Below are 12,391 nucleotides of genomic sequence, written 5' to 3' on the forward strand. Positions count from 1 at the left end.
CAGTTGGTTACTACTATTTTCTTTAAAACCGATGAATGGTGGTTTGATTCTCATTTCGGTTCAACAGGTTCGGTTCGATGTCCCGGTCAAACGGTCAACTGTCGGGTCAAACCTGGTCAAACTTGGTCAACTGAGGTCTCGATGCACTCGGTAGTTCAACGACGTAAATATTCCCATTATATTGTTTTATATATCTCGTTATCACAAAACCGCTTTATATATATATATATATTTTTTTTGTTATAAAAAAAATACATAGAAACATATATATAATTATATGTCGTTTTGTCGTTGTTGAATTTTGACAAATATATCGACAACTTGTGTTGTCGGGATCGTCCAAAAACAGAGGAAACTCTGCCCGTTTTTCGTAAAATTCCGTAAAACGACACGTTAATTTTATAAAACGAAACCTTTCGAAGTTCTAATATTTTTATAAAGAAAATATATACTATTATTATTTTGTGATAATTATGGTCGAACCACTAATGAAAACGTATTGGATTCAATTAAATTTTTATAACAATAATAATAAATGTAAATTATTTAATTATGTATTTATTTATTTATTTTCTTTTCTTTTTGACAAAACTTCTATAATATTTTGATAAACTTAGATTAAAAATCTTTGTATAAACTTTATATACGTAAAAATATATATACTTAACCATCGGCTAGTTATACTCTAAGTTCTACTTCGAATCCTCCGTCATTATTTCCGAATACTCATACACCTTCGCTTGCCCGTATAGGGTGACATCGGTATTCCATCATCTTAACCTCACACTCGTCGACACTTGGATAATCGGAAGACTTAGCAATTATGTGAGTATACTCGAACCCATTTCTACTTTTAAACACTTTGGGTGCAACATGTATTTTATATTAAACGCACGTGACACTTGAAACTTATTTGAAACATGCTCTATCCTTTTAAACATGAAACATGAAACTTGTGATACTTGAGACTATTTTGTGCTATGTGAACGTTTAATCCTTGTGTGTAGTTCCGCCTTAACAATGGTAGCGCTATAGGGGTAATGCACCTCCCTGTTAGTCTTTGGGGTATTGTTAGGAGGAGACATTTTAACCTCCCGTGAAACTTTGGGTTAGGTACTTTAACGCATTAGAAACTTGGGCTATCACTTGGACTGCGTAAACTAGCATGGTTGAAACTATTTTAATATGTTCATGTTGGATATGAGTTTTTATTCTATTATGCTATGTAAAAAAACTTGTATACTCGCTCTTTGCCTTTGCATTGAAACTCTATTTTAATACATGTTGCAGGTTGATTATTGAAGTATGGATGATTGATGAAACAAGATTAGGGTGGACTAGATACACACCTAAATTTATCTATCTTTTGTTGTTATGTCATTCGTTGAAACAATGTTGTTATTTCCTTTTGAATTTGTATGACATTTAGTTTTGAAATGAAATTTGAATTTAATTAAATATTGTCACATAGTGTTATGATGTCTCTAGCAATCTTTACACACTTCGTCTCATCCCGATGTTTCCGCCATCGGTTGGGGTGTGACATTCCTTCCCTCTCTTCCCTATAAAGACCCCATTTCACTCACCTTTCACCCTGATGAGAAGCTCCCACTCGACCAGCATGCTCTTGGGCTATTTTCTCTCGATTCCTAGTGATTCTTATAAGTTTCTAACCTAAACCTTGTTCTTCTTTGATCTAAACTCAATTCTACACCCTTCTACCTCTCAAATCTCCACTTTTAACCGTGAAATCTCTGGATTTTGGGCATTCTAGGGTGATGTCACCTTGGAGTTCTTATGAACTCCAAGGATAATGTCATCCCATGAAATAACGACCTGGATCTGGGAGATTTCCATACGTTTTTACTCAGATCTAGTCTAAATCTATGTTTTCTAATCAAGAAGTTGTGTGATTCCAAGGATTTGAGGAGTTTTAAAGATGATGTCATCATAAGTTCACAAGAACTTCAAAGAGTGACCTCATTTTCACCAATAAACGACTCGAATCTAAGTATTTCCACCTGTTTAATAACGAATCTCACCTAAATCTATGTTACCTAGCCAAAGTGTGTGTGTGTTTTCGGGTTAAACATGGGAAAAGCAGTCAAGAACGGCCAGATCTGATGGAACGGGGTGGTTCCCGATCGTAGAACGGGTCAGACTTGATGGGATTCCAGTTGTTTAGCATGAAGAAACACTGCCACGATCAAAACCGTCAAAGCATGCAAAAATTGTCGAAAACAGTGGTACGGGCCAGTCGATCGAACAGTCCGTTCGATCGAACAGGCTGGTCGATCGAACAGGCTGGTCGATCGAACAGCCCATTCGATCGAACAGGCCATTCGATCGAACAGGCCATTCGATCGAACAGGCCATTCGATCGAACAGGCCATTCGATCAAATAGCCCATTCGATCAAACCATCCATCCGACCAAACTTTGGGAACTTCGTTATCGTTTAACGCGCCATCAAACGCTCATGTAATCAGTCTGTAACCAGGTTAAATCAAACGCAATCTCAATCGATCCAAATCAAGCTGTGTTTACTCGTCAATTAAGCACTGTGAGTATACTTGACCCCTTTTATCGAATTTTGGGTGTAACATACGTTCCTTATAAATCGAACTCATCAATGAATCACTTAATCAGTCAATTTATCACTTGCGAATAACTGTTTGCATAAATATACATGATGCTAGTTACATATGTGCTAGGACTTATACTCGTGACGTCCCACCACGACTAGTATAGTACTATTACGCCCGACGAGGTCTAGTTATGCCATCAAAGAATCGAGTATCGAGGACTTAGCTGGTAGTATCAGTTTTGTGAGTATATATGTCGTGTATTACGTCTATGCATGTAGAAATCCGCAGCACTTTTAATCTATTATACTACTACATATCAAACCTGTATATTCACCAATACTTTTGTATTGACAATATTTTAACGTATGTTGCAGGTTTAGTTGAAGCCTTCATCAAATCAAGCTAGAAAGTCTAGAAACTCATCTAAAATCTAGGTTGTCGGATTTGAATTGTTCGAGAGGACAAGAAATCTGTGATGACTTATGTGATTGTATTATTTGTTAGTATGGGATAACGAATGTAATAAATATTATCGCAATATAGTTGTTATGGATTCTCTTGAGCAATCTGATTCGCCTAGTGCCACGCCCCGATGATTCCGGCATCGGTTGGGGTGTGACAGAAGATCTGGCCAGATCTATGATTTATTTGTAGTAGATTTCTCTCTAGAATAGCACAACAAGCACTCTGTTCATTGTAAGTAGATTTCTAGGGTTTATTTACAAGATTTCTTGATTTTTGTTTAAATTTATAGGCTTTTTAATGTGTTTTGTGTTTTTTAGGGAGATTTCGTTTGGTTTTCGGTTTCTTTGACTGTGGTTTTTTTGCTAGGGTTTCGAACAGTGCGAGGTTATGGCGTCTGCAGATGCTGAGCTGGAGCGATTGCTTAAGGAGACAGGGAAGGAGGTTTTGTTGTGGTTTGATGATGTTAGAAGGAGGTTTTCAGGTCCTTTTTGCTTTGTAGAGGTAGGTTTATCCGGATAGATCTTAGGGTGTGTTGAAATTAATTTGATTATGTAAGTACCAACGATTCAATTTTTGGTTTGGTGGATATTTACCACATGATTATGTTACCTGATTATTTGGCATTTAAATTTAGTTTTGATTCCTTTTACTTCTTTTACAGTTGCTCGATCAAGGACTGACAAGTAGCAAAAAAGAAGAGTGAAAAAAAATCCCGTGTTTCTGTTTCACCGGGGGGAGAGACAGAGACGATGACAGCGGCAACGCAGTTGCAAGAGAAGTTCAACGATGTCTCTGATTTGATACTTAATCGACGGTAAGATGTGGTGGTTAGACATGGTTTTTACAATTTTGTTTTGTGATTGTTGGAGTGTTTTTATTGATGGAAGCAATTCTTTACTGATTGTATGTTTTTAACGGGTACGCCTAAACTTCCGAAGTGCAACCTTGGTTTAAAAAAGTGCGCATGAGTCACATCTAGGAGCGACGCACACTAAGGCGCAAATCTGAGCGCCTTATGTAGCCTGAGGTGTTTTGACCCGTTTGGGATTAAACACGCTTCAAATATACACATTTACATGTGACCAGGTCAAGCCTTTGACTTATTATGTAACAGTTTTATTTGCAGCCACATAGTGTATTGTTATTTGATGATTAAATATTATATGTGCGATCTAAAGTGCTTGATATAACACTGATTGCAGAGTTTGTAGCTATGGTAAAAGCGAGATGTGAGCTGTATGGAAAGCCCGCTTCTTTTACATTAAGGAAGACCATGTGTCGCTATATGATTTTGGCGCCTCCATGGCGGGATTTTAGTTTTTTTCTGTCTTAACACAAATAGCGGGATTTTAGTTATTTTTTTTTATTAAATATACATATATATCAACGTATTTGGTTTCCAAATGGTTTTTAAGGTTCATTTTTAGGGGTGTGTTATATAACAGGCTACTAATAACTTTCCAAATGGTTTTTAAGGTTCATTTTTTAGTTTATTAGACAAATCACATAAGAGAATTGCCATTTGTGTGTTGTGTATCAAACTGATAGCTGCTTTCGTTTGTTACAATTTTACCCATGAACAACGGTGTTTGTGGTAGCCGGCGAACACGATGGTGGTGTTTTGTGGCGATTAAGCAGCGGCAACAACGGTGGCTAGCGGCCACAGACACTCTCCGGCGTTATCTGCAACCGAATCAGCGCTGACGGTTCAAGGGTTTTAAGCTAGATTAGCTGCCGATGCGATTTCGGTCTAATTTATCTTCTGGTGAACATGCTGCTGGCTAAGAGGTTCAGGAAGGTACATAACGTTTGATTGATGCTTTTTTATTTAATTATTTTTGATGATTTATATATTATTTGGCACGATATTACAGTAGTATTGTTGTTTGTTAACCTAATTTGTTTCTCAATGATATTATTTGGCATGATATTAGAATTGTATTGTAGTCTACATATATAATTGGTGAATTCAACATTCTCTTGGTTTAAAAAAAGAGACGCTGTTTGATGCATAGATCTTCGGTGTTTAAATATTGAAATAGGTATGTATTTTGTTGTTCAAACTTTGATGAGAAACACATTGAATTAGTTTGTCTAGAATACAACCAATTTGGCTATTTCAACTGGGTATGAACCTGTGCCAGAAAGAAACTAGCTTTCGGATCTATTTCAATTTCGTTTCTAATGGTTTAAGCTAGAAGATTTAACTAAAAAAGAAAAGATGTCAAGCAGGTTGAAAGATGAAAGTCATCTGGATGTGTTCAAATGCATATATTAATTTCTAAAAAGGCTGGATTATTTTTGCACTAACATGGAACTTTTATGCAGAACTTATTTGATCCAGAAATTATGAAGATGAAGATTAGAACATGTTCCACATAGTGGGTTTTGCTTCTCAGGTAAAGTTCATGTCCTGACATTCATCATACTGGTTTTTATCGTCCGAGTCGTCCGTAACGAGTCGTAAGTATATAATATTTTTATTTTATCGTCCGGGTCGTCCGTAACGAGCATCGTCCGTCACTAGCGTCGACTCTGTAACGAGTCGTAAATGTATAATATTTTTATTTTATCGTCCGAGTCGTCCGTAACGAGCGTCGAGTCCGTAACGAGTTGTAAATATACAATATTTTTATTTTATCGTCCGATTCGTTCGTTTATTGAGTTTCGGCCAAATAGGTACAAGTCAAAATGAGTTTCGACCAGGGTCCAGGTAAAAAACACCATTTTAGAAAATGGTCATTTTGGTTGGGGTCCAGGTAAAACACACCATGTGGGTTGGTTGGGCAGGGTAATGGGTCGTAGCAGGTCAGGGTCTGAATGGGTTCCAACCAAAATGTGTACAGGTCAAAACGGACTGTTTTAAAAAGTGTTCAGTTTGGTTTGTGTCGAACGGCTTCAGACCATCTGTTGGGGCAACAAGTCATTGCGGGTTTCGACAAAACTTCGTACGGGTGAAAACGGACTGTTTAAAAAATTGGCTCATTTGGTTTTTTGGGTCAGAACGTGTTTAGGCCATCAGTCTGGCTAACGAGTCCTAGCAAGTTTGAGTCTGAATGTGTTGTGACTAATCTGGTTACGACAAAACCTTTTTTTTCTTTTCAAATCCCAGTTTTGTACCAATAACTAAACTTACACGCCTCAAGAAAATCGGAGTCTGTGATGTATGATGGTATAATTCTATGATTTTGAATTCGGTAAGCCTGGAAAAACAGGCAGGTCGGGTCGCGCTGGATAACGCGTCAACATGCATTTGGGTCAAACTGAAGGCCCGGCTTTGGGTGCTAAGAGCTTTTTTGGGCCTGTCTGTTCCTAGCCCAATTGAAGGCCTGCTTGTTTGGGTGCATTAGTTTTAATGTTTTTAGTCTTAATTTTAGCAGTGAGATTTTATATATGTTTGGTGCGGTTCGCATGACCCATCATCTTGGTTAGGAAGCGATATTTTACGTACTAGGATTACTAGCATACTTTGGTTCTACATGGTTTTTTTTTGTTTAACGTCTTCAAAGCCTGTTTTTTGGTATCGCATTGGTTAGGTAGCGAATGTGGACTAAGTGTCTTCAAGCGAATGGGAGTAGGGCTAAGTGTCTTCAAGCGAATGTGGAACTACCCACAAACTGAATATGGAATTAAGTTGACCTGGATTAATATTTGAATCAGCTGTCTTTTCCCACGTATGCCTTCCAGTATAACCCTTCAGAGAGGTGAGGATGTCATATCAATTGGCCACACAGTCTGCTCATTCCGCACGACATGACAAGTTGTTAGTTCAGACTGAGGAGCTTATTCAAAAAGAAGCTGCAGAAGATACATAATTTATAAGCCAATTGGAGATCCGGTGGACCAGGCCTCAGGCTAATACTCTTACAAAAGCAAGCTGCAGATAGTGATGCTGAAATCTAATGTTCTAGAGCCGTCATGCAAGTTTTTTTTGTTATCATTTGTGATATTATTTTTTTCTAAATGGTTGACCATTTTTGTATGGCTAGTTTGTGTTCACCTGAAACACTTTGTCCAACTGTTTAGTTATATTTTATTTTTTAGATTAAATGATTTGGGAGAGATCTATGTATTAAAGATATACTCTGGGCGCGACTATAGGCCTCTATGTGACCCATTTCATTCAAGCTTGCTTTTACTTCTATTTGTTTGATACGTTGAGAATAAAGCTAACTGAATCAACCCATTTATAGATAAATGGAACAAATTTGGCACTTCTATTTCTGATTAAAATTTCATAATGTTTGAAAGGTTGAAAAGTTTTTGATTGTTTCTTCTCCGTACTTGATTTTAGGAACAATTAATTTGCTTTCCAATAAACTTAATCAATAACCTATTCTGATGCAAATACGTTTGCATTATTAGACATCCTTTTTATTTTTCATTTTTTTTCATATTGAAAAAGTGTACAATAATGACATTTAAGTTACTCTTGTTCATGTGTATGGTGAGAATTTAGCTATATGTCGTAATGAGTGAGTTGACAAATTAGTCAATCAATTGTTCTTTTTTCCCTTTTTTTTTCTTATTAATCTGTTACCTCCAGTCGTTTACCATACACACACATATTTGTATATGTATACATGTTTTAGTATCATAAACCATTTGGAAAAGAAACCGGTGGATATTCCTTAGAAATAGATTAAAGATTTTAAATGACCATTTAATATTGGAATTGCTATTTCTCATTATAGGATGTTCATGTCGTCACCATATCACACCAACTTGAAGTTATTGATGACTAATTTATTGGATAGTCTACACTATTTAAGCAAACCGTGTCAACCGAATTTAATTCGGTTTAATTTCAGTAAAAATGGAACAAATCAAATTCAACCGAATTGCAAATTATCTCCGCCGTCGCATTGCTCGGGTATGCTATATGGTTTTGTTGTGATTAAGAGTTTTATGTTTCCAATCGCCGCACACTGCTGATTCTCCGCCGCTGAAGAAGGCCACAACCGACTCTCACGTTCTGCTACACTGCCACCATCGTCGTCGCATGCCACATTGGAAACTACATCCCTGTACATAGCCCTAAACTCACCAACCTAAGTGATACGTTTCCCGCCGCATCGCGCGGGTAAACGACTAGTAAGTAAAAAAATGTATTGATAAAATGTTGACCAACCACCTCCATCATCACCACCACCCTCAACCGCCAGCCACCTCCATCATCACGACCACCCACCACCTGCACAACATGGCTAATAATGAAACCACCCATAAAAAACTTACTGTTTTCAAGCATAATCAACAAACATACAAGTAAGAAATAAAAGAATTGAGATAATAGCGAAACCCTAGATTCAAATTTAAAGCACAAACCAGGATTGGTGTGCTTTTGCAACAAATTGGCGAAAGATATGGAAAAAGAAACCGAGAGAGTTATAGAAATAAAAGATAAAGTTGTTTGTGAGAAATCAAATCACCCACCACAAGCCAGCAACCACCTCTATCATCACCACCACCTCATTCACCAGGTCTGGGGTCCGGCAGATTGAGTTTGTTTTTAAAGATTGGGTTAGGGCTTGTGGGTTTTTGGATGAGGTCAGAAAGTCTGGTGGCATCATCCATCCTCTGCAGGTGGCAGAAGCGTGATGGTGGTGAGGTTGTAGGATGACAATTTGTTTTTTTTTTTTTTTTTAATGCCCACAGAATCAATCTCGAGCACTCTTGGGGTACCCACTGGACAAACGGAGTACTCCAAGAGTAACCCGAGTCCACCACCAATTCTGGGGAAAACCCGGTAACCCCACCCGCCCATAGGCACGACAGTGAAATTACCGGTAAAACCGGTTTGGCTCAAGGATCCAACCCAGGTTTCTCTGGGTTGCCTCACTCTACACCAAATGAGAATTGAACCTGCATCTCTCAAGAGAAATGCAAAATCTCCACCACTTGATCTAGACATCATTGAAAGGATGAAAATTTGTATTTCACAGATCATTCAAAAGAGGTAGGATTTCGGGTGTGAAGCTTGTGGAGAGGTGACAACATTTTCGATGAGAGGCCACCTTATATCAGTCAGAGCATCTATAAAGTAGCAAAAACCACCGAAGCATTTTAGAAATTGCAAAAAAAGAACAATCTGTCAACAATTAACATTTCTCTATTAGGGGTATTTGGCCTAGCTTTTTTAACAAAATTTATAGTTGAGTTAAATGCCATTTTAGTCTCTGTGGTTTGGGCCATTTTGCCAGTTTAGTCTAAAGGTTTCATTTTTAACCCGTGGGTCCAAAAAGGTTTCACATTTGCCATTTTAGTCCACTTGGTTAACTTCATCCATTTTTTCTGTTAACGAGAAGGCCAATTTGGTCATTTTGTATGTAATTCTGTTAACTAAAAGGACAATTCAGCCATATAAAATGACCGAATTGGCCTTCTCGTTAACAGAAAAAATGGATAAAGTTAATCCAGTGGACTAAAATGGCAACTGTGAAACCTTTTTGGACCCAAATGTTAAAAATGAAACCTTTGGACTAAACTGGCAAAATGGCCCAAACCACAGGGACTAAAATGGCATTTAACTCTTTATAGTTTTTTAGCTTTTTTTTTTTTTTACAAAATAAGCTTAATTTGGTGTTTGATTTAGCTTTTTAAGTTTATGCTTATTAACTTATAGAGTAAATTACAAGTTTTGTCCTTTATCTATGTGTCAAATTGTAGGCGGTGTCCTTTGCCTCAAAACTGGACGAATTTTGTACTTAATGTTTCAAAATACTGCACGTTATGTCCTTTGGCCCTAACTCAGTTAATTTTTTTTGGTTAAATCTAGTCCCTCAAGGGTATTTTAGACTTTTTAGATATTTATTTAATATTATTTAAAAAAAATAAAACAAAACATTTAAACCCTACAAGCATCTGAGAGATGGGTTTTTAAATTATAAAAAGTGGCTTAAGTGGTTGTGAGTGGAGGAGAGAGAAAATGTTACTGTTCATCTGTATATTTGGGGGGACACTGTTCACCCTGTATAATTTTTTAATATATTTTGAAAGTGGTTGTGAGTAGAGGAGAGAGAAAATGTAATATATATTGAAAAGGAGAGAGAAAAAGTATTTGTTTTTAGTGGAAGTATATTGATATAGAAGTTGTTTTTTAGTGGAATGTATGTATATTTTTAGTGGATTGGATGTGAATGCTCTGATTCCCCTAATTTCATCTTCATCCTGTTCGACCAAATCCTCTCCACATCTCATCCTTCTTCTACAGCATCAACAACAATGGCTTCACGGTGACCAATCCTCTTCGTCTCCTTCGTTATCCGGCGACATCTACAACATTAAACATGTGGTGAACTGCGGCGGGCGTGGATCTGAACAGGGTGGGTGGTTGAGGCGGTGGTCTATGGTGGTTTTAGTGTTGATGCTGGTAGAGAGAGTGGTGGTTGCACGGGTGTGGATGGTGCTTGACGTCGGTTCGAATTCACTGACGGGTTCAATTCCAGTTCTTCGATCTTCAAGATTACTTGAACTTATCGATCTGATTCTATTCTAGTGAGTGGCAAATGGGATTTGGTAGTGGTATCATCCATTGTTTTATCTTCCTCGCCAAAATAAGATGAACAATTGATTCTGAATGTTGTATGATGCAAATGGGGTTTACTGTTTAACAAAGAGAGATAAAAAGATACTTTAATCTGATATTGCACCGACTTATTATGAGAAGGTATGCTTCTGAAGCTTTAAACCAATTTGCAAACAATTTGATTTTTGATTTGATCTTTATTCCTAATAATTTGCACAGATTTATTGTATTCATTTTTTGTCATTTGCTGATGATGATGATTTGTGTTCATTTATAGAGATGGAATTGTAGTGTAAAATAGAAGTTTACAGCTGTGGGTTTTCTTTGGCCAGATTTGGTGGTGGAAGAAGGGAATATATACAGTGGTAAACAGATAATTATACCCTTATGTGTCTTGCATATGATCAAATTTAACCAAAAATATTAACTGGGTTAGGGCTAAAGGACATAGTGTGCAAGATTTTGAAACATTAAGTACAAAATTCGTCAAGTTTTGCGCTAAAGGACACCGCTTGCAATTTGGTATATAGATAAAGGACAAAACTTGTAATTTACTCTAACTTATATAAGTTAATTTGAAAAAGCTTATTTGAAAATGTTTTTTAGCTTATTTGAAGAAGCTTCTTTGTATATGGGCAAATGATATAAAATAAGTTATAAGCTAGTCCAAACACTTAAAAAAAACTTATCAAATGATAGAAAATAAGCTATAAGCTACTTTAACATAAAAGCATAAGCCAAAAAAATAAAAGCTAGGCCAAACACCCGCTTAGAACATACTTGTTGTTGCCCTTGCTAATCTTCAGTACCTTTCTTCACCACCAGTTACAACAAATAGAACATCTATCATTTCAAAATTTTATACTCTTGCTAACAAATAAATCATTAAAAGGTATACAAAAACAAACCTTGTTCATTGAGATTAAAGTGCTATTTGCTTTTTCAGAGGTAAAATGTCTGCAGCAGAAGAGATGTACTAAACCTCTGTAGTCTCCAAAAATAAGACTGTTTATTTTTCAACTTCTACAAGCTGCTAAATCTAAGCATAAACAATTAACATTATCTAAACATGAATATGAATCTGAAACCATAACCATAAACCTAAACATACACAATTAACATAAACTTAAGCCCCCAAACATAAACAATTTTCATAAACCTAAACATAAACAATTAAAATTAAAAAAAATCCTTAAACATAAAACCATGAAAAAAAAAGAAATTACCTGATGTGTTTGGGATGGAGGCGGCGATGCTGGGAGGAGCAGGAGGGAGGAGATACGGCAGTGGTAGGAGGAGCAGAAAGTGGTCGCCGCGGCTGTGGGAGGAGGGGAGTGGCCGGTGGCGCTCTTGGATGAAGGTAAAGGTGAGAAACGATGCCGGTGGGAGGAGGGAGGGGTGGCGGCAGCTGTGGGAGGAGGGAATGTGGTAATGGCTGTACAGAAGAGAGGGTGGTGGCGGCTGTGGGAGGAGGGCGGGTGGTAGCGGCTATAGAGAAGAAAGGGTGGCGCCGACGTATTTTTTGAAAAGTGAGAGGGTTTTTAAGGTTTGAAATGTTTAGAAGTGGGAATTCCACATCTGTTTGGGGAAGAGGACGTGCAAACCTTTTTAAATAAAATCTCTTTTGAAAAACAAACAATCTGCAAAACAAAAGGTCTGCGCCGCGCAGACAAAAGAGGTCAGGAAGCACTTCTCTGAAAAAACAAACAGCCCCCTAAAGTGACAGAGAGGGTGTGTGTGGTAGAGAAGGAGTTGTAGAGATATGTAAAAGGGGTATAATAGTCTCTTCTTCTTTTTTTAACAGTCAAACT

At 37.2% G+C, this 12,391-nt stretch overlaps 1 long non-coding RNA gene across 1 annotated transcript; it reads left to right on the plus strand.

The window, feature by feature from the left end:
- Positions 1-4,497: 4,497 nt before the first annotated feature.
- Positions 4,498-7,190, plus strand: LOC110895058. Its single transcript, XR_002566879.2, has 3 exons — positions 4,498-4,850; positions 5,381-5,451; positions 6,589-7,190. It is a non-coding gene; the product is annotated as an uncharacterized LOC110895058 (long non-coding RNA).
- Positions 7,191-12,391: the final 5,201 nt, after the last annotated feature.

This window comes from Helianthus annuus, chromosome 12 (assembly GCF_002127325.2).
Source record: "Helianthus annuus cultivar XRQ/B chromosome 12, HanXRQr2.0-SUNRISE, whole genome shotgun sequence".
NCBI lineage: Eukaryota > Viridiplantae > Streptophyta > Magnoliopsida > Asterales > Asteraceae > Helianthus > Helianthus annuus.